At 38.2% G+C, this 23,645-nt stretch overlaps 1 protein-coding gene across 1 annotated transcript in view; it reads right to left on the reverse strand.

Annotated features, from left to right (window-relative positions):
• NYAP2 (neuronal tyrosine-phosphorylated phosphoinositide-3-kinase adaptor 2) overlaps positions 1-23,645 on the reverse strand; it is a gene marked incomplete at both ends in the record, with an annotated part of 254,889 nt that overhangs the window by 89,441 nt on the left and 141,803 nt on the right. The window lies entirely within an intron of this gene.

The raw sequence follows: 23,645 nt of genomic DNA on the forward strand, positions 1-23,645 counted from the left end.
TCTAAATATAAAATCCTTGGTAATTCCCTCATGGCCCTGTGGTTAGGACTCAGCGCTTTCATTGCTGGTGCCCGGGTTCAATCCCTGGTTGGGGAAATAAGATCCTGCAAGTCTCACATGGTGTGGCCAAAAAAAAATAATAATAATAAATAAATATAAAATCCTTGAGTTTCTAATGAGGACATTTGTATTGGCATACTGACAGAAAAAAGAAGGGCAGAAAGGTAAGTTAGATTGCCAAATATGGTAAAGGAATTCAGCAAGCAATGCTTCTCTCTTAGCTCTAGTTATAATAAAAACACTTTACAAAACTGATAAATACATCTTTATTGAGTATGCAATAGATATTTTATACACTATGGCTTCAGTAAGTATGTGCTGAATGTACAAGTGGATGAGCGTCTGAAATCATCATTCAAATAGCTTATAGATTTTATTGATATTAATTTGAATGAAGATGTCATCCAATTTTTTTCCAAATAGTTTTTCATCCAAAAGAGTAGCAAAGAACAAAATCTCTAAGAAATAATTTTTTTAAAAGATTATTTTTTAAATATTCACAAAGAAAATACTGACCATTTCTTCAACATAAAAATAATTTAGATATAAATAGATACATTTAGAAAAAAATTCTAAATAAATTAAAATATTTTTCTCAGAACTATCAAAGCAGTAAACCATTGTGGAATGGGGTTGAGATGATCTGGAAGCCATTCTCAGGTCAGTTCAATAAAACAATTCTCTTGGGCCTTGGTTTTCTCAGATACAATTATAGATTTGAAATAAATTATTTCTAAGTATCCTTCTAAGTCTAAAATTTTATACATCTATGATACTAAAGTTCCTACTAAAAGCAAAATAGTTCATGAGGTTTCAATAATATGATTATATCTGTTCTAAAATATTTATTTCCACTTTATACTTCAGTGTTTTACATTCTTCAAGGTGATTTTTGTAGTTTAATAATTCCTCTTCCAAACAAAACACAGTAAACTATAAAATAAATAAGAGAAAGTGAGCTCTTTAAAAGCACCAATGATTTGTTTAGGATCATCAGCAAACCCAGAATCCAATTTTTTTTCTTAACACTTGATTAGAAGAAAATAAGGGTCCTGGTAGAAAAAATACAGATAATACCCTCAATGTTTTCCCTTGTCAGTAAAAAGGAAAGTGAATGTTTCCTAGTCACTACTGGAAAGGCGGGAATGCCAGTTACAAACAATGTCTTATAACACCAGCAACAACATTTTGAATTAAGCTTCTATGTAATCGGTGGCTAGATTAGGTCAGAGGCTGCACTAGACTCTTTACAAATAATATTATCAATCTTTCCCAGGCAGGTGTGATGATTTCCTTTACTGCTAAGGAAAAATGAGGCTCGGTCCTCTTGCTTAATAAGCTCCCCAAGGCCAGTTGGCGGTGGACAATTGGAGGAGTCAGGATTTGAACCTGGGTCTCTCTGAACAAACAGCCACAGCAGTGAGGCTTTGTTTTGCTTGGTTTCCTTTTGTTTGGATTCCTATAAGGAGGATTATTGACCTTATTTAAAAAGAATCAATAACTTTCTTTTTAGAAATGCGAAGATTGTAGAAACAGGAAATTCATATGATGGGATTTGGGAGAAATCAACTGTCAATCTAAATCGTGTAAATTACAAACAACTCAGCTTCTGCGACACATCAACATACAAATTATAAAGAAGTTCACAGTAGTTTTCAGATGGGAAGTAGATTGGATTAATACTCCTGCAGCATACTGTGTAATCCAAACCATAGGTATCAAGAGATATTTATCAATAACACTGAAACAAGTCAGAAAAACCAAGAAAGTGCATTTTCTAAGACTGGTTTGAGAAGTTCACTCAAAAATATTTTTTTGGATTGCTTTGAAAAAATAAATGGCCAGTGAAGAAAACTATATATTTTTTCTTTATTGTATTCAATTAATGATAAAATGTACATGCCTCGCTCCATCTGTGTAAACATCTTGCAAGCCAGGCACTGCTGACAGTGAGAGAATAGGACAGCGAACTAAAACACCATGACATCTACTCACATGGGGCTCCTACTCTAAGAAAGAGAGAAAACAATTACATGAACTAATACAGTCAGTATTTGAGCTCTAATAAAAACAAGGAGAGATGGTGGAGTATAGTGAAAGTGTCTAACAGCTCATTTTCCTAGTAGAGCAGTCAAGAAATCTTGATTGAATAGTGATTCAACAAGTGACAAAGGGGAGGCTGAGGATGGGCTCCATGAGTTTTGCAGCCCGGGAAAACTAACTGTTCAATGCACACACAAGTTGGAAGAGAGAAAGAGGGTCTGCCCAACTACAGCAGAGAGAGGAAGAGGAGGGAGGTACTAAGTGAGGTGGAGAGATAGAGCTGGGTCAGATAAACAAGGTCTCCTTGGGGCAAGGGCTTCATTGCAAATTCTGAGAGCAAGGGAAAGCAACTGAATGTTTTTTTACAGCGATAGACCAAAAAAATATATTAAGACTTTTAAAAGATCACTCTAGCCGCAGCAGCGTAGAGAAGGGACTGATGTCTAGTCTTGTAAGTATTGGGTTGGCCAAAAGGTTCGTTCAGTTTTAAGTAAAAATAAAAGACACATTTTCGGGCTTCCCTGGTGGCGCAGTGGTTGGGAGTCCGTCTGCCGATGCAGGGGACACGAGTTCATGCTCCGGTCCATGAAGATCCCACGTGCCGCGGAGCGGCTGGGCCCATGAGCCATGGTCGCTGAGCCTGCACATCCAGAGCCTGTGCTCCGCAACGGGAGAGGCCACAACAGTGAGAGGCCCGCGTACCGCAAAAAAAAAGACACATTTTCATTTTCACGAAGAACTTTATTGAACAATGTGTTCACTAACCGAATGAACGTTTTAGCCAACCCAATACTTACTTGTCCTTGATAAAAAATCTTTAGAGGGAAATGCGTGAAAATGAGGGTTTTGACTGGTTCTTTCCAGACTTTTCCTAATGCAGTGATATAATGTTCCCCCAGCCTGTATTGCATTTCCATCCACAATATATTCTAAAAACTTGCTTCTAGTCCAGCTCCCTCTTTTTCTGCATCTCAAGCCCAACCAGCTTGCTGAAACCTCAAAGTCTATCAATTAATGTGTTCATATAGGTGAAAGGCAAATTCTGCATGGCATTAACACCTACAACTCTTAATGGACTATACGTATTATTCACAAAATGCTTTCACAGTTGAATAAGTTGGGAAAATGCTGGGCTACACAAAGTTAAACAGCCTTGTTCTCTTAAGATTTCTTCAAGTCTTTAACAAATTTTTGTACATTGTGCCTGTCTAGGAGGTTGATATAAACTGCAGTTTCTTGAACTTATTCTCTAGGGCATTTGTTTGTTTGCTTGTTTGTTTCTCCCTACTCCAAGAAAAATCTCATGGCTTCTATAGCTACACAGAATGTACTCTGGAAAATGAATGGGTGGCCCCCTGACAGCCTGCTGCTAGTAGAGATGAGGTTGGAATTCAGACTCAACCTCATTCTATAACATAGTTTTGGAGGAAAAAATAAAACCCTGGTATGCAGTCGAAATTTCCAGTTATTTACTTTTTCCTTCTCACTGTTATGGACCTGGACTGTGCCATCCCCCTGACCCCAATTCATTTGTTGAAGCTTTAATATTGAATGTGACTGCCTTTGGAGATACAGCCTTTAAATAGGTAATTAAGGTTAATGAGTCATAAGGGTGGGATCCTAATCCAATATGACTGGTATCCTATTCATAAGAAGAGGAAGAGACACCAAGGATGGACACCCACAAGGAAAAAGCCATGAGAGGACACAGTCAGAAGGCAGCCATCTGCAAGCCCAGGAGAGAGGCCTCAGGAGAAACCAAACCTCTTGATACCTTGATCTTTGAATTCCAGCCTCTAGAACTGTGAGAAATAATTTTTTATTGTGTAAGGCACTCAGTCTGCAGTAGTTTGCTTTGGTAGCCCTAGCAGACTAACATACGACTGTACATGAAACCTTAATCTAGTTCTGCTACTCTCTAGATTTTAATTAAGGTAAGGAGCAATATGAAGAAAGGAGTGGAGGAAAACAGATGTTTGTCGACTAACTGCTCTGTGATTACAAAATTCTCATTTTACTGATGAAGAAACCAGTACATGCTGGTGAACAATAAAGCCAAGATGTGACTCCCAATGTGCCTGACTCCAGTGTGCCACATTTTCCTTCTGAAATCCTATTTCTTTATTTTTAAAATGTGAGTATCATACAATATAAGATCACTTTTAAGGACATTTCCAAATATCAAATACTATGCTGTGATTTACATTTTATATGATTGAGTTTCATATCTTTTATTTGGAGCAAATTTAAATAAAGACAGTGTCACCCTTAGCCCGAGGCAACCAGGGCTCCTGTCCTGGGCACTGAACTTTGGAGATTCTCATTCTGATTCTCCTCCTGATGCACCCTCACCATGGGGCAAGAAGTCTAGGAGGCCAAGAGCCTGTGTCCATCCAGAACCTGCATCCTCTCCTTCTAGACCTTTCCTCATATACCCTGAACCCCAGATCTTCCTGTGTTAATAGTCCCAAGCTGGTTTCCAGGCTCTTTCCTTGAGTGTGTCTTCCCCCAGACTGATCCTAACAACAAATTCCCAGCCTGACAAAACAGCACAAGCAAATACTTTCAAACAAAGGGTAGAGAGGAACGATGCTTCAGGTTCTATAATATATTCAGACTGTCTAGAAAAAAGGCTTTATATTAGGAAAGAATGGGACCTGAATTTACATAGAAAGGGAGAAACAAATTAAGGAGGGTTTTGAGGGACGGGCTTCAGAGTTTGTACTTATTTTTGAGGAGTAGAGTATGGTGATGTCATCAGTATTAAAGGAAGATTCTCCCAGGAGAAGTGTGCAAGAACTAGGAGGACAAAGTGTAAGGAGTTATCCCAGGCCAGTGTTTTATTATCAGCACCATCTTATCTCTGGACATATGAAATCCCCAGAACTCCTGATATCACTACCTTAACATCCTGATGGCATCAACTTCTTAAACATCCTTTTCACTGTATCCTACAGACATAGATACAAAGGTGCAGAAATATAAAATATTTAGTTGCATATCTTTTTATAAACAATTTTTAGCGTTTGCATCCAATGCAGATGAACCTGTGACTATCGACAGATGAAGATCATTTTTTTTTTGGGAATTCAAAATCTATCATCTGTTCAATGACAAGATAATCATTTTTTATTAACCAACCTCATTGTCTGGTCTTAATCTGATGTCAAGATTTAGAGAGAAAAATATCAGACAAGGTTACATTGAGATTTCATTAAATAACTGCCCTGAACCCAGAGTCAATTCTCTGCATATTAAAAATGGAACATAATTAGGGAAAGTGTCCTTATTGTTCGACAATCCTTTTTACTTCAAAATAGCGCATAAAATGCAAATGTCTCCCTATAATTTACCACATTAAATATTTATGCCCACAGCTCTCTACAGCCCCCATAATGCCAATGGTGGCCTTTTTGTTTTTCTTTCCCATTTAAAATGACAGGACTGCAGCTCATCTTACCTCTCTCTACCTCTAGTTCTTCACGAATTTGATAGAGAAGCTACCAATAAAAATCTCTTAGTGGGACAAAAAGAATACTAAAATACTTGACAATTCTAAATTAAGAGTTTTAGGGTTATAAAATCTTTAAACCTGGATCAGTCACACATTTTCGGCTTAGGATGTTTTAAGATATCTACATTTTTTGACAAATTCCGAAATCATATGCAAACAATTATAGAAGACCTGACACTAGTGTCATGCTTAAGTAGGACACAAGGCAGCAAATTAACATAAAGCTAACAATCTAAAAAAGAATCTTCTTGAAGAAAGGAGGCTGTAGGGACATGAACATATGTGAGCTTTACATTTTTCTCCTCCTACTGTCCCAGTCACAGTAATACTGAATAGAGACTGGCATAGTACAAAGATGTCTGGATTTAATTATTTGGGAAACTTGACCCTGGTAATGGTTCTGCCATCATACAGGTGACACTTGTGTATGTTGTTTTACTTTCTCTGCTTCTGTGTACTCATGTCTAAAGGGATTTCGACCATAGCATCTCTAAGATGCTTTTTGGATCTGAAATTCTATGGAAAAAAAAGAAGAGGCCCAAACTTAAAATCTTACACTCTTTCCTCAGTTTAAAGTGAAATGGGATTCATGTGCACCTAAATACATTACAGAAATGTTATTTGATGAAAGTGGCCCACTACTGAAGGACAGTGTTCTTAAAACTATAATTTTGGCCTGCTTTAAAGGGATTTTCAAACTAATGATAGCTTAGCATAGGACAGAAGAGGAGTGGTTTTACATACAAAATAGCCTTAGGTGCTGCTGACAACACGAACAATCACACAGCCAAAATGCAGAAGAAATGATGTCAAGTCCGAGGAGAAGTAACAATGGCATGCGCAGAATAAAGAAACCATGGCTATAATTCTGAGTTGCCCTTTTGTGAGATATTCAAGAGGACGTGGCTTTATGAGCAGAAGCACTGCTTACTAAGGCCATTGGGAGAAAGTAGACCAATTATCTACTGGAGGCAAGGAATCCAAATTAACTTTTTCTTCTATAGGAAACAAAAATGTGGAATTCTATTGATGCCTTTACCATTTGTTTCTAACTATTTTTTAAATGGTTATGTCAGAATAACCCTTCGAACAATAGGAAAGAAAGAATGACTAGCAAGATCCATGTAATACTCTTGTTACCAGACATATAAAGATTGGGAGGACTTCTGTAATGTAGAACATTTTTATGTGTCCTCAAGACTGAGTTAATGTGCACAGGAAATTACTATTAGACGTTTGGGATCAAAACTGAAGTTCCGGGGTTTCCCTGCTGGCGCAGTGGTTGAGAGTCCGCCTGCCGATGCAGGGGACATGGGTTCGTGCCCCGGTCCGGGAGGATCCCACATGCCGCGGAGCGGCTGGGCCCGTGAGCCATGGCCGCTGAGCCTGCGCGTCCGGAGCCTGTGCTCCGCAACGGGAGAGGCCACGACAGTGAGAGGCCCGCGTACTGTAAAAAAAAACAAAAAAAACAAAAATACTGAAGTTCCTGTTGCATGGGTTATTGCCACATTTTTACAGAAATGGCCTGGATGTTGTTGGAGGATATAAAATCAGTACTAATAATGCAGTGCATGGATTCATATCAGCAATTTGGAAACCAAGTGCAGAGGATTCATACCTCTTAATGCCACCATCTGGGAAGTCCCAGCCACAGCATTTTACAGTGTAAACGGAGTCGTCTTTGCGTTATGAGACCCTGAGTGCCAGTTCGGACTTAGCTCCTAATTAACTGTGAGGCCTTGAGCAAATCACTTTTGCCTTCTGAGCCTTTATTTGCTTATCTGTAAATGAGGCACCTGGGCTCAAGGATCGTCAGGTTTAGGATTCTGTTGATAAGTACCAGAACACATTCTATACTGGAGGTTTCTGTCCTAACATGTCGGAAACTCTTGGAGAGACTTCAGAAAGTATCCATGCCTGGACCACAATTAAATTAGATCACTGAGGGTGGGGCTGAGACACTAATCATTTTTAAAAGCTCCCCAAGAGTTTCTAAAGTAAAGCTGGGGTACAAAACCACTGTTCTATAATTAATGGAATTTTTTTAAGCAATATTTAACATACTTTTCATTATTCTTTTTGTAGACTGGCACGGTCTTTTATTTCCCCAGTTTTCCCTGTTTTAGCTAAAAGCATTTTAATTATCCTTCTTTACCCAAGAGAAAGGAAAAAGAGCCGGAAAAAAAGACACGAATCTATTTTATATTTATTAGAATTCTTTGAAAAAAATTTTGTAGGTGGAGGAGAAAAATATTTGATCACATCAAGTTTTAAGATGATCCCCATCATATTTTCTTCTTTCTTTATTCCTTCCTTCCTTCCTTCCTTCCTCCCTCCCTCCCTCTCTCTATCTTTCTATCTTTGTTTCTTTCAGTTATGATTATTCCCCATCTTCATAAATAAGGAAAGATTGAACTGCCAAAGCTAAAAACACATAAAAGCAACCAGTGAGTGGGTGAGAATTTGTTGTTGAATTTTTATTCCTTTTCTTGACTTTTTCAGTTAGGCTGCCTTTTTTTTTTTTTTTTTTTTTTTTTTTTGCGGTACGCGGGCCTCTCAACTGTTGTGACTTCTCCCGTTGAGTAGCACAGGCTCCGGACGCGCAGGCTCAGCGGCCATGGCTCACGGGCCCAGCCGCTCCGCGGCATGTGGGATCCTCCCGGACCAGGGCACGAACCCATGTCCCTTGCATCGGCAGGCGGACTCTCAACCACTGCGCCACCAGGGAAGCCCTAGGCTGCCTTTTAAATGATAAGGAAACCAGCAATTTAAGGAAGATAACTAACTTATTTATATAACCCGCAATCATTAGAAGATTAAAAAGACATTGATCTAAGATAGCCAAAAAACATCATACTTACTTCTCAGTGTTGTCTGTTTTCTATGCCTATGATTTTTTTAAAAAGATCATAGTTCCCCTTTTTAATTTCTGAAGGAGAGACAAGCTTTTCCACTAGTAGGTGGGAGGTGTGTGGGTAGTTGAATATATGCACAGGTGCAATCGACTTTAATTAAGACTCAAATCATTTTAACAGGCAGATGGAAAAATGCTTCAATCTTCTTTTAAAGTAACAGAGGCATTCAGGCACTAAAAATATTAATGCATGGGAAGAAAAATATCATTTCCATTCTTCCTGAAAGGTGTAATTCTGAAAACACATTCATAAACGTTTCTGAAGCAAACACTAAATGTTAAGAAGAATAGTTTCTCCATCACAAAGGGTAATATGGATAATTAATTTCTATGAAAGTAAATGCAAAACTTAACATTGTTGAAATCACAGTTACTAATAGCCATATTTGGGGGGATTAAAGAAATCAGCTATTAAAGTTTCATAAGAAGAGCATGGCAGGAATAGTAATCCTTTTAGGGATAATATAACTGATGGCTACAGAAATGACTGCACACTGTACATTCTTGATAGTAAACCATAGATTCTTTAGATAAACACAAAGAGAGAAATGGTGTTTGGGAATTATTGTTGGATAATCTGGAATTTTTCATAGTATTCTTGGGGAAAAAATACACATGTGAATTTGAAGAAAGGAAAAAAATTGTTTGGGGATATTATCAATTAACTAGATTTGATTTTTTCCCCCAAGATGTTATTTTAAATGAAGTTAGTCAAGAAGATGAAATAAAGCTAAAAGTAAACTAGTAGAAATATATTTAAATGTTGCTAACTTAATATGTAGAGGACACTTAGGAAAGCTGAAACTCTTTTCAGATTATGTTTCTACATAACATTCTATTTGTGCTCAAGTAACTGAATCTCTTTATAGTTCAGTTTCTCTGTAATATAAAGGAGTTAACAAGAATATTTCTGAGGCCCAGCAAGTTTTTATTGAGATTCTACTGCGTGATTCATGGTTTAAAGACAGAGAGTAGGAAATCAATGATTTACTTCTCCACTTGTTCTTTTTGAAGCCAAGGAAGGTAAGATACAAAAATTCTTCTCTGGATCTTTCATGGGCAACATCATTTCATCTTTCAATCTTTCTCCCTTTCTCTTCTTTCCCTCTCTCCTTCCCTCCTTCCCTCCCTCCCTCCTTCCCTCCCTCCCTCCCTGACTCCCTTTCCTTCTATTTTATGCCAGTCTCAGCCAATCTAGTAACCAGTATTGTGGTTGGACCAGCTCTTGTGGTTCTTATTACGATTGCAAGATTTCCTCAGCAATAACCATCAGGAAACTTTGGAAAATAAAAAAAGGTTTGTTACTCATAGGCTCTGGAAAGCACACGGCACCGCACAGAGGGAGAAGGAGTACGTACGGGCCTGGGGTTGAGGGTGAGGGCCTGTGGTTTTGTGGGCTCACTCTTTATTGGTGAATTTAAAACATAGCAGCACTCCTGGGCATATATCAGGGGAAAAACATGGTTCATAAGGATACATGTACCCCAGTGTTCACTGCAGCACTGTTTACAATAGCCGAGACATGGAAGCAACCTAACTGTCCATTGATAGATGAACGGATAAAGAAGATATAGTATATATATAAAATGGAATATCACTCAGCCATTAAAAAGAATGAAATAATGCCATTTGCAGCAACATGGAAAGACCTGGAGATTACCACACTAAGTAAGGCAGACAGAGAGAGGCAAACATCATGATACCGCTTATGTGCCGAATCTAAAGAAAATGATACAAATGAACTTATTTACATAACAGAAACAGATTCACAGACTTAGAGAACAAACTTATGGTTACTGGAGGGGGTGGGGAGGGATAGATTGGGAGTTTGGGATTGACATGTACACACTACTATATTTAAAATAGATAACCCACAGGGACCCACTGTGTGCTACAGGGAACTCTGCTCAGTATTCTGTAATAACCTAAATGGGAAAAGAATTTGAAGAAGAATAGATATATGTATATGTATAACTGAATCACCTTGCTGTACACCTGAAACTAACACAACATTGTAAATCAACTATACTCCAACAAAAATTTTTTAAAAAATGAAATGATATTAAAAAGTTTTTTAAATCTACAAACTAAAAAAAATAAGAAATGAAACACAGCAAGAGGAATTTGAAGCCCGGAAAGAGAAAAAAACAAGTGGGTCCAAATGGTCAGTTATGAAATTAACCAAGAACTCTAAAACAAAGGAGCTTGGTGGGGGCAGGGCTGGCACTACGGCTACGCAAGGCAGCCATCTTTGAAGCGGATGCCTCTGCCGTCAAAGCTTAAGTCAGACTCCCGTCCCCTCTTTTCAACTCTCGTCATCACCTTTTCTTCACACTCTTTCACATAAACACACATATGAAGCAGGTACAAACTGTTTAATCACAAAGTACCTCAGGAACAGAGGTGTTTCTTTTTCATTTCTTGTGAATTAAATTAAAAAAAAAAAAAAAAAGCAGAAACGAAACCTGGATGTTATTCCTTATTTCTGATGTTAACCAATACTCTTTATTACTCTGATCTCTTGTTTCATAAGTTATCTGGTAGCGGACTTCTTTGTGGTAAAAGCAATCTGAATGATGAATAAGGCCTCAGAGAATTCCGATATCCATTGATCTGGGTTAGGCTCATGGGTTAAAAGAGGGGAAGGAAATAAAGCAAAAAGAAAAGGGGTAGCAGGAGGATGAGGACAGAGCAGTATTTGCAACACTAGATTCTTTTGTATGCCTCCAGCAAAAACCACGTGTCTCCTGAGGGTCACCAGACCCAGTCCACTGGAGTGAATCCAGAATGCCCAGGCTCTTGTGAGCTTCGGAACCTAAGGAACTGTTGTGACGTGGGCCAGGAGAGCCAGAATGGTACAATGCAGAGGCAAGGGAGAGAGAAGGCATTTTTGTAAAATGCCAAGTTCTAAATCTGCCTGTCTCCTTTACTATCGATATTTATGCCTTTGTACCAATGTGTTTTGAATTGCCAAGTCTACCCCCAGAAGGTGCCCTCTCCATTAATATATGGACCTCTCGTCTTCATTTGAATTATTAGGTTTTATTGCTCGACACTTCAAAATAAAGATTCTAGCACCTGGAATAGTGCCTGGCACAGAGCAGGTATTTTATAAACATTCACTGAATGAATGAAAGACTGAACGAATGCATATACATGGTTAAAACACTTATGCATTAATAGCATCAAAAAGAATAAAATACTTAGGAATAAACTTAACCAAGGAAGTAAAAAACGTGCACACTGAACATTACTTCTTCCATCAATTTCACCAGCTCTCCCCACTCTAGCTTAGTATTCCGGAATTTAGTGTGAGGCCAACCCTCCACTTCCATCAGGTTGCACAGCAAGTCCTTATGTGGTTGTATGTTAACCCTTGACAGGAACTTATCTGATCTTTAATAGGAGCCCCTCTCCAGATGGAGACCCAGTGTGCTCTACCATACCCTGAGGACTATTGATCCTCTGACAAGCTGGTTTTGATTCCTGTTCCTATTTCGTGCCTTACAATTCAGATCCCTAACATACAAGTCTTCAAAAAGTTTTGCTATATACCCTAGGTTCTTACTTTCAAAATTGGACCTTATTCTGGTGGTTTCAACTTTTCCTTTTGGTGGATTATATTTGAGTGCAAGTGGGTGCCTTTTAGGCCTTTCTTTCCCTTCCTCGGTCCCAGACCTAGGGGTTTCTGTTCATTTGAAGCCACTACAGATGTAACTGACCCAGGAGCTCACAATCTCCCAGGGGCACAAAATGCAGGTCTGGCTTCACTTCTCTGGCTCAATAGCTTCCACGGTCTTCTCTATTCTTAGAAGAACTTTTAAAATTAATAAAGAAAGAAAGAACGCTGAAGCCCAAGGAAACATACATTTTACACAACACAGATTATGAGCTGGCCTCCTTAAATGTCAGCTACGCATGAGTCTCTCTAAGTCATCCATTGATTTCACATGGAAGTAGGTCAGGACTGCTTTTAACTGGAGAAGCCTCACGCTGCAGGTTTCATTTAACTATGTGGACGGAATATTAAAAATTGATGTGCAAAGCAGACCTCTGCTTAATTAGCATCTGGATAAAGTCTTTACTAGGAAAGCCATGGAAGTTAATAAAAAATGAGAAAATTGACAATGAAGTCTTTCAACAGCTATTTTTGTGTCTGTAGCCTTTTATTTATGCAAAGTATATGGATGGTCACTTCATGCCTTGCTTATTTATGCCAGTTAATCTGTATTTAGGAGGCTGGCATTCTTCCTCTATCTGGGGTTGCACACGCTTTTATACAAAATTTGAGTGTTTCTTGTTGCTTTTTTCTGATGTTGCATTTTTTCAAATGCTAAACTTCAAATCTGTTTGCATGTTGACTAACCACTTTAAAAGGAAAAGAGATTCCATTTGAATCTGCTTAGAAATGACACTTCACAAATCATCCTTTTAACGGTCCCCCATCTACATACTAAATATTTTTTTTATCTTAAGCACTTTGGATCTTAGGCTTCTACCTAATTCATTGGTTAATACTTATACCTTTTTTGGAAGCAAACATTTTATTTTAAAAGATACATTTGTAAACAGAAAAAGAAAAAAACATTCATTACATTTGAAAAACACATCAACAGCCAGTTATATTGCATTTTTTCCTTTGCTGATAAATCATCTTTGACAATCATCTTGCCATGTTGCCTGGCCCTTTGTACAATGAGGATGGGCTCTTTGTTCTCAGAGCTGCTCTTTATAGGGTCAGGGAAACTGTGCTCTCTCAGGTGTGATGTCTCTCCACCCTCCAGGCTTAGATATCATCCAGCAACCCAGAAACAGCCTGCCTCCTGAGGGGACATTCTGCCTAGCGCTTTATGCTCCTCGCAGGTAGGGGACGATCCGCTTAAGATGTCAGATCCTTTACCCAAGCCTAACTGAAAAGAGTTGTGCGAACAGTATGGACTCCCTGAAAATTTAATGCATTTTTTACCTTACTGCATTTTTTAAAATAAAATATTTATTCTTTCCCCAGATATCTAAAAATCACACAATCACCTCTTATAGTTACATAGCCATTTATATTTTACAAAGTCTTTTCCTGAACCCAATTTTCTTCATTTTACACAACAATACTCTGAGGTGAATATGAAAAAACTGATACTTGGAGAGTTTGACTTGCCCTAAAAGTGAAGCTGTTCAGTGACAAATCCATCTATTGACCCTACGATATTTGATTTCTGTGTCTTTTCTATTCATTTATATCAGGTGACCCCCCCAATCTACCTTCCATTATAATGATATTTTTTTAAGCTGGTCAAACAAAGGAATTTTAAAAATAGAAAATAGAGATGAAATAGAAATAGAAATGAAAATAGAAATAGAAATGAAGATACTGTCTAATATTCCTTATCATCTTCTAGAAGTTAGACAGTATATGGGCTCCACTCAGTACCATGTATAATCTAGCTGATAGTTTTCTATCTACAATGTAATATCTTAATACTGTTTCCATAACCATTTACTGAAAATCTATACTATGCTATTTTTCATGCTCCCTACTCTTATTCTTTTATAAAATATTTAGATTAGATTATAAGTACTTCCTTTCATTTTCCTTGCTGAATGCTACCTGGTTTTATCAATCAGTAACAGGACTGATTTCCTGACTATTTTATGTATATAAAAATCATCTGAACCTGGGTTCTCCATTGATATTCCTTGGAGCAGTTGGTTCCTAAGTACTTTAACTACTGTTGACCTTGGCATCCTATGCAGAACTCAGATTATTATCAATACCTAGTAATCATGGTAATTCTATTGGACTTGGCTATTAAAAAAATGTTAGCGGTGGAAAAATCAGTAAATCCAAAAATATAAGTTGGTTGTGTAAAATACAGTCATAGAAACCATGGGTACTTAAATAAAATATATAGTCTTTGCTCTCAAAAATGTACCGTTCAATTGTGGAGGTTGGATACACATTCATTCAATTTAACCAGTCACTTGATCATTCAAGGAACACTTACTGAACATGTTCTCTGTGCCAGAAAAACGTGCTAGTTGTTGGGGGAAAAAAAATAAAAGACTTACTACTGTGTCCTGACCATTTAGTTGGAAAGACAAACAGGTAAATGCTAATCACAGCACTATGTCAGTCACGTGTCCAAAGAACTTTTTTATGTAAATAGAGGAGCAGAGTTCCCCAAAAAGGAAGCAGAAGGGACAAAGTTCAAAAAGGAGTGTTAATAAGGATATCACAATGCATGAGAACCAAGAGAAACGTCTTCAGATGGAGGAATCAACAATGTCTAATGTTTTGTGATGTTTCCTCTTCCAAGAGAGGAAAAGGAAAGGGCCAGAGACCAGTTAGGAAGCCCTACGTGACTCTGGACTGAGCAGAAGAGGTTGAAGCCAGGTTGTAGGAAATTAAAGCTGGGACGGGAGACATGAAATGGAGGCAGCAGGCAAACACTCACTTGAAGGGTTTGGCCATAAAAAGGAAGTGGAGAATCATGGCTGGGTGTAGAGTCAAGAATTTTTTTTTCTGAAACATCAATGGACAATTTTATTATCATTTATATTTAATGATCATAAATAAAGCATGGTTTAGAAGCCAAAGTGAGTTCTGCAGGCTTCAAGTGAGATTATCACTCAACCACAGAAGGACCACTCTGAGGCAATGTTTTAATTTCTTAGGTTTGAAATTTCTCTTAGACAAAAGCTCAGTCAAGTTTCTTTGACAATAGCTTGCCTCATTTTGACATAGCTCTCTTGTTAATCACAGCTAAGTGGTTAATAACGTATTAATCAGAGAATGAAAGAGGTAACTTTGAGATTCAGAATGTGAACCTGAATGTAGAGAGAATAATACTTTGCTTCAGCTCTGATCCTTCTGTTGGGGGCTGCTAACATCTAAATTCTGTCCCAGCTTCTGAGTTCTTGGAAATCTAGATTTCTTATTTGTGTTATGGGAACAAAACCCACATTTGAATTCTCCACCCATAGCAATGTGTGTGGATCTATGGTTGGACAACACACGGATGCCCCCAATCTCTACTTTCTGACTCTTTCTATTGTTTTTCTATCCTTTTTCTTTCTTGACTTAATTATATCAGTTCCATCTGTAACAAGGGAATAGATGCAAAAAATTTCAAGTGATATTTTATTGAATGTAACTGCAACCTGACCAGAAGAAAAGGTAGGGGAAAGTATTCTTTCTACCTTCACTTGTCAGAAGACTATTACAGACTTTTGCATTTGAAATTTTTCCTTTAAGTTCAGCTGTTCTGGGTATACCTGGCTAGGCAGGATATTCTGCTTCAAAATCCATGTTAGTAACCCTCCTTCCTCCCCTCTTAGATTCTTTACAGTATTTTTCCTCCTTTCATTTGGGAATAGCAATAGCCCAGATTCTTCAGCTGATTGGTTACTCTACCAGGAGTGGAACGTTTAATTAACCTAGCTCCCATCAACTAACAATAAAGAGTTGGCTTCAACTGAGAAACACCATGCACCACTAAAGACACTTCACTAAATTCATAATTGCCATCCATTTCCTGAATTCCGAAAACTGATGTTTTTGAAAATTAAAAAAGTTTTTCAAGTATTTTATAACTTAAACCCATTTTTACCTGGAAACACATGCATTTAAGACCACCAGTTACATAGTAATAGCTCTCTGGATTTCTGCAGTGCTTTTTCACCAAGGAGGTTAAATGACTTGAATGTGTTCTTATTCTCTTGACTATCTGAGTTCAATAATGCACAATGTTAAACAGTAGAATTCCTTCTTTAAAATGTTAGTCTCTATTATTTCTTCTGAAAAAAATGCATCTTTCTATCTCCAAATGTTGAGAAATGACCAATTTTCTCAGCTATTCGTTTGTTCAGGAACTGGAGACAATTTAACATCTACAAAATGGTCCACATTTAAATGCTTTATGGCTATATTCTTTATATCCTTCCCCTAATAAATCTGCCTAGAATGAAATGGGCATTCTTTTAAATAGGACATTTAAGAACAAAAGCAATGAATTCAGCATTCAGCATAGTTCCTTTTTTGGCTGAATGATTATATTGATTTCAGTGTAGAATTTTCTAAGTTGTAGGATCCGACTTCTTTTTTTATTTAATAGTCAAACATTTCTCTTATGGCTTTTGTTTCCTCAAGTGAAATAGCCCTCTCAAGTCACTATGCCTATCAATTCAACAAATTCAGTAAATACTTACCACGTATCAACTTTGCGGAAGACTGCATTGAACCAAGTGCTACATGAAAAAAATGATGAAAAGATATGGCCCTCGATCTCCCTAGCCATATGTCTTAATGGGGAATAAGACAGAGAAAAAAAACCTCTACAGTAGGTCAGGATAAGACACACACCATTACAGATGTATAAAGTGCTCCCAGAGTTTGAAGGAGAGATTATCTGTAAACAACAGCACAAAACAACTCGATGAAGAAGGAGGTGGAATATAAACGGGGATCCAAGCTTTAGACTTTGTTTTATGGAGTTACTGGGGAAGTCCTTTCAGCAAGGGAGAGCAAGGTCAGACAGAAAGCTTCAGAAACAGGAAATGGCCATTTGTTTGGGGATCTACAGCTCATTCGGTAATCCAAAGATGCATCAAACAACAGAGAAGGAAGAGCTTCACAGTTTGAGCACTTAATATTCTCATCTGAAAAGTGAGAAAACTACGGCATTAAGAGATGAACTGACTTATCCAAAGTCTCAAAGCTTCTAAATGGTTGAGCCAAGATGAAAAGCATCTCTTGTGATATCCAGGCCCTGTCCAAACCTTCTAGATCATATTAAAATGTAGGACAAATGCAAGGAACTATGATATGACTGATAGGAACCTCTTATACCTATTATTTAATTACTCATAGATGTCAAACTGTTGGAAACACATGATGTCAAATACAAATCAGAAATTGAATTTCCTGTTTGAGGTAATTCAACAGAAGAAAAAGAAATCAGCCCTAGTATATTGAATACAAACTGAGGAAATCTTGGTTTTAAAAAAAATAGACTAGTGTAGCTTTATGTCTGAATTGAAAATGTTTCTGAATTATTTCAATCTAAAGCAGGGAGGTTCTTCTTAATGGAGAAAATTGCTGATTAAATTGCTGACGAGAAATTGCACTTAAAGATTCAGCAGCCAGAGAATATAAACACAGGGGATAAACACGTCTGCCTGCATCAATCAAAGACAGCTGCAGTCTACCCCGAGAAAGGTGAGCAATTATTTATGAAATTATGTCTTCTTCAGTGATTCTATGTTGCAATCCTAAGAGAAATTGAATGAGGAAAGCAGACAATGTCATGGTCCCAATTAACTAAGGAGTCACATGCATTTTCAAAATCAAGGGATTTTACTTATACACTATTTAACCTCATCATCCTAAAAAAATTTTTTAGCTTTAAAAAATAATAGTTAAATAGGCCAGCATGATCTTGAAGCACTGTGTATGTGTGTGTGTGTGTGTGGTGTGTGTGTGTGTTTTAAAGATGGGCGTCTGATTCTGCCAAGTACACACTAACACAAATCTAAAGAGACAAGAGGTGATGCCAAGAAGCATTTTGCATAGGGCTCTTTTGGAGCTTTTGTTGTTTTACTAGATCAGCTTCTAGGTTAGTGATGCTAGGGCTCTCATTGCCTTTGGGCACTGGCTGATTTTTTATTTTTTTCTTAGGCACGGAGTGTTTTTTTCTCTTGGGGTAGCCCTGGGCCACCAAGACACTGCTTAATTATGGACAAGATTCAAGGATCTGTGGACAAAAGCCCTATATCCCTGGAGGATGAATCATCTATTTGGTAGCTCAGTATTGCAAACCTCTCAGACCAAAGGAATGTGCCCATACATCCTTAAGTTATGCTTAAAAGCATTAGGAACACTCACAGTCTCTTTGCCCAGGTCATTTAATTGTGAGGCCCACTGGGCAGACCACATGCCTTCAGGGGCAGCTCAGAAGCCTGAGGTCCAGAAAAGTCCCCTCGCAGTGACTAGGATATTCCAAAGTGAATTTTGGAGGGTTCTGAAAAGGATTTCCAGCCCCTTCCTAAGTTGATGACAACCACTAAGTGGTCCATGCTATTTAGGTACAGATCCAGGTTTCTTTGATCCAGCAGGTATCTCTGGGAGTGATAACAGTATGAGCCATTAGAGTTTTTGATGGTAACTGGTATATTTTAATGGCAATTGGGAGGGGAAAGAAATTAGGGAGACTAGTCAAGTATAGATAAAGTATCATTAAGACCAGAAACTCTGAAGCCAAATAAACTGGGTTCAAGTCTCAGATTTACTCCCTATGTGACCCTGGGTAAGCTCTGCCTCAGTTTTTCCCACCTTTAAAATAGCAGCGTTAATATCACCTGCTTCCACGTATTGCTATGGGGGTGGAATACAAGCAAAATGCTTAGAACCGTGTCTGGCAGAGAGTAAATGGCATAAAAGTAAGTATTGATATATGCTTCTATTGTTATGGAAGCATTCTGAAGGAAAAGCTTGGGGCTGCATTCTTTCCCCAGGACCTTACCACTACTTCTTGGATGAATTCCACTCTGGGCTTAGTTAGACTTGAAATTGTTTCTGAGGTAAACCTGTCTGAGGCAGAAGCATTTTCCAAGAACCTCATCACCTCATTTCCCCATTAGCATTGTCAGCTCTAACTACTGAGATCCTTGGCCCAGACATGACAGTTAGACCTCCTCCTTGCTTTCATCATTCCTTCCAGCATCCCACAAGGAAGACTCCCATTCTCTTGTATTGCTCTCCTACATCGGCTAGATCATGGGGCTGGGTATCCTCTCTAAAGAGCACGCCCTTGTTCTGCATCATGGCTCTATCTGAAGGCTCCGCCCTGCTCTGGCTAGCCCTACCACTTAAATGACCTGGACCCATCTAAACAGACCTCTGGGGTAAAAACTGCTGTTGGCCTGAGTCTCGAGTTCCCCTGCCTGTCTGAAGAACAGAAACAACTCCTGTCTGAAGTAGTTCTTACCAGTGGTTCTCAGATCGAAGTGTTGAGAAATTCTGATGAAGTAAATAACACAGACCTAGATGAAGGTTATAAGTAAGAACAAGAATGGACATTATTCACACATTGCCCACCATGTGATACAATGTTAAACTCTCAAGGTCTCCAGAAGAATCTTGAGGTAGTGAAATACTTCTCCCTGCTGATCCAACCAGACGACCCTGACGGTTTATTTGCAAGTTGCCAACTAATCAGTAGCTTACTTAAGGAAAGGAAAACAACATTCACTCATTTCAAGTTATCTGAGTTTTACTTTTTCCCCTTCCTCTTCTTTCTCTTATACAAATTCTGTTTTTGACTTTGTTAGATGAAAGCAATGTGTTATAGGTTTCTCTTGCACACAAGTAAATGGTGTTGCTAATATTTAGCAGTATACCCCTGAGTTACTGTTAGATAATAGGCATAAATACTACTGGGGATTGTCCTTAAAAAGTCATGACCCCAGGTCCAACCTCCAGGATTTCTCACTGAACAGGTCAATCTCTGATAAAGCCCAGGAATCTGTATTTTTAACAATAGGCAGGTGAATATAATGCAGGAGGTCCTTTGCCTGCTGTGGTTTGATTTTTTTGGTTTTTAAACTTTTTTTTTTGGCTGCATTGGATCTTTGTTGCTGCCCGTGGGCTTTCTCTAGTAGAGGCTAGCGAGTGGGAGCTATTCTTTGCTGTGGTGCGCAGGCTTCTCATTGCAGTGGCTTCTCTTGTTGCGGAGCACAGGATCTAGGTGCGCGGGCTCAGTAGTTGTGGTGCTCGGACTCAGTTGCTCTAGGACATGTTGGATCTTCCCCGACCAGAGCTCGAACCCTTATCCCCTGCATTGGCAGGCAGATTCTTAACCACTGCGCCACCAGGGAAGCCCCGCCCACTCTGCTTTGAGTGACCCAAGGATGTTCCCTGGAGCATGCCCCCAGCGTCCTGGCCCGAGAGCATCCTCATAACCCAGGTGTAGGCTCAATTTTCCTTCTGAGCTACTAGAAGGAGTCTTGCTAAGGCAGAAACCAGTCTGAGGCCACAGTGTGGGGCTCTGAGCAGGAAGGCAAGCAATAAACAGCAGGAAAAGAACCTGACAAGAGTCATGGTTTTATTTAAGAAATTTAGCAGAACCTATAGGCCTTGGTCTTGCCAGGAAACCTCCTTGTCATACCCTCTGAGATCGCTTCAGTTATTCTGGGTGTAGCTCAACTCCTAAATGCCTTTGAAGGATCTGTGTGTTCCAGAGGTTCAATGTCCTGCCTCCCCCCAACTCTGGCCAGGTGGCTTCTAGTCACCACACACCCAGAAGTTCTGTTCAAATTCAACATGCTTGGAGGTGGGCAGTCACAGGCTGAAGGCTCACCCATTCCCCACAGCAAATGAAAGATCCAGACTCCTGGGTTCTCTTCCCTGCCCATCCCCTTTGCTTCTCTGTCCTACCCACTCCTTGTCAGTTTCTGCTTTCATAGGAATAAAAAGGAGAGAAAATAAAGTCTTTAGCTAGTGCGGTTGCTAGATTTTACTGAAAAAACTTACTTTCAATAGGCTAAACAAAAAGTGTAAGTTCTCCTAAAATAAAGTAACATTCGCTCCATGTTTCCCAGGACAGCTTAGTTCTTGGGAAGTGAACATCCCTGACCATCTCAGACATGAATCCAAGAACTTCATCCAAGACTTAGTAAATGGATTCAAGTGGCATTTGGAAGTCAAGGTCACAAAGTCCCTAACCTGAAGCCACACACTTGAGATAGATGAGAGGCTCCGCAGACAAGTTTGGGTATCTGGTTTCTTGGTCCACAACTGATTAATGGTGTGATAATACAATACAATAAGGAAAAGCATGAAAGGAGGATAGGAAAGAAGGGGAGGGTGTATCAATAGAGCTACCTGGAAGAAAGAGACGAGGCAGGAAAACCACGAGAAACAGACAGAAGAATTTAAGTGAACTTAAATGGTAGATCTGCAGAGGGTTAGTCAGCTATACAACCTCAAATAGCCCTCCTGAGGACACCCCAGTATCACAGTTAATCTATCAATGCTGCCCTGCTACTAAAGATGACAGGACAATCATAGCCACCCCTGTGTGAGGCCTCCCCTATTCAGGTCACCCTGATGGACACTTCTTGTGCGTTAGCACATAGCACACACACAGTGATGATCACAACGGTGACCCTGAATCATAAAGACGGCTAAGTGATATTAGCATACCCTTCCTTTTTCCTAAAAGTGGGATACTATACACATACAGAAATGTGTTTTAAGAGATTTCCTTGCAAAATCATTGTTTTTTCAATTTAAAATCATTTTTTAATTAAATTGGTAAGAGTAAGTTGGATCAGTTGCTTCACCAGCAATGCCTAATATTTTAGGCATCGCTAGACCTCAAGTTACATGAAAACTGAGACAGGTATGTGTGTGAGGGCATGGAGGGCATGCGGTAATTTTTTGGTTTTATTTTGTTTGTTTGATGGTTCTTTTGGGTTGTTGTCTTTGTGTCTGGTTTTTTTTGCTGCTGTTGTTTCTTAAGAAAGTGAATGGAAAGGCAAAGTTTACATCTGATTCCCAACTGTGTTTCATCAGTCCTATAGGACACATTTCTATCTATAATTGTAAAAATGTAACATAGCATCTCAAAGTCTTAAATAGGAGTCTTTTTAAAGGGCTGAAAGATTTAACAGCAGAAAATTGTGTATCTCCATTAATGTGGACTATTATTGAGTATGATGAAGGTCTTTGGCAATGCCAACCCACAATTTTTATATATATATATATATATATATATATATATATATATATATATGGCAATACCAGATGAGTGAGCTTGCATCTCTTTTTTCCTTTGATCCTTCTTTGGCCCTACTGTGTTTTGGTGCTTCTTCTCTGGTTCTCTGTGTACCTTTGTATGTGCTTCATATGTTGGCACCTATACTTGTTTACATGTCCATTTGACCTTATGTGTGCATTGTGTGTGTGTGTGTGTATTTTTCTTGGTGCCTCAGTTTTTTAATTAGTCTTTTCTCTTTGATGTTTCATGTTTCTTTCTTTTTTTAATTTTCTCTTTACATTTTTCCACTTTTAACTTTTCTATCACATTCTCTCTCTCAAGTATATTATAACATTTAATTATATCCTTCATTATGCCTTGTATATTTTCATAGAAACATACATTCATGCATTTATATTAAATAGAGGCTAAACTTTATTTTTAAAATATTTCTTATCTGACGGGATGAAAGAGTTTTTTCTCACTTGGTTCTGGCTAATAATTTCTATGATTCATGGCTCTTGATTTATAATTTCATGGCCCATCATGAAATCTTTAGGTATTCTAAAGATTCCAATCAAAGGATATAGAAAATAAAAATGTGTAAAAGGAAGATAAAAATTATAGGTAGAAAATTATCATTTGAGTCTCCAAATTCACCACAAAACATATTTGTACTTCACCTACTTCTCATATAGACACAGAAATTTACAGCAATAAAATACAAGTTAATCACTTCTTACATGCCTTATGTCCTCTATCTCTCTGCACAAATTTAAAAAATATTAATAATAATCAATTCAAATAAATTTATTATCATTAGTATACTCATATACAGTTAAACAACATAATAATGTCACATCAACTAGGAAAAATATGCTTCCTAGAACAATTAATATGGAGGCTGTATTTAGAAAATGGTGAAGCAAAATGAAATTGATTCATGGTCTACCACTATTGTCTTATTTTATCTCTTTCCTATTTTGCAATCCCCATCAATAATTATAAGCCTTTAAGATATGAAATTATTTAATTAGGTGTATCTTTTATAGGTTATTAAAAATAAACGTTGAAGGGATAAATTTTATTTGACATAGGTTTTTCAATTAAAGTGGAAATATTATATTTGCTTTGAATTGACTACCAGAAAACTCGAAAAATTGACATTTCCAGTAAACCTAGAGGGGTATGGAGCACAGAAATACCAGTCTTACTTTTATCTCTGAAATGTAAAAAAAAAAGCCAAATGTGACTCAGGGGTCATGAATGTTATACTACTTCCTATCACTTATCTTGTCCCTTGTCCCTTTGTTATCAGCAGGTATCTACGAATCCTGTCTGTCAAGAGTGAAGCGGACAG

This window comes from Grampus griseus (assembly GCF_964374135.1).
Source record: "Grampus griseus genome assembly, chromosome: 7".
NCBI lineage: Eukaryota > Metazoa > Chordata > Mammalia > Artiodactyla > Delphinidae > Grampus > Grampus griseus.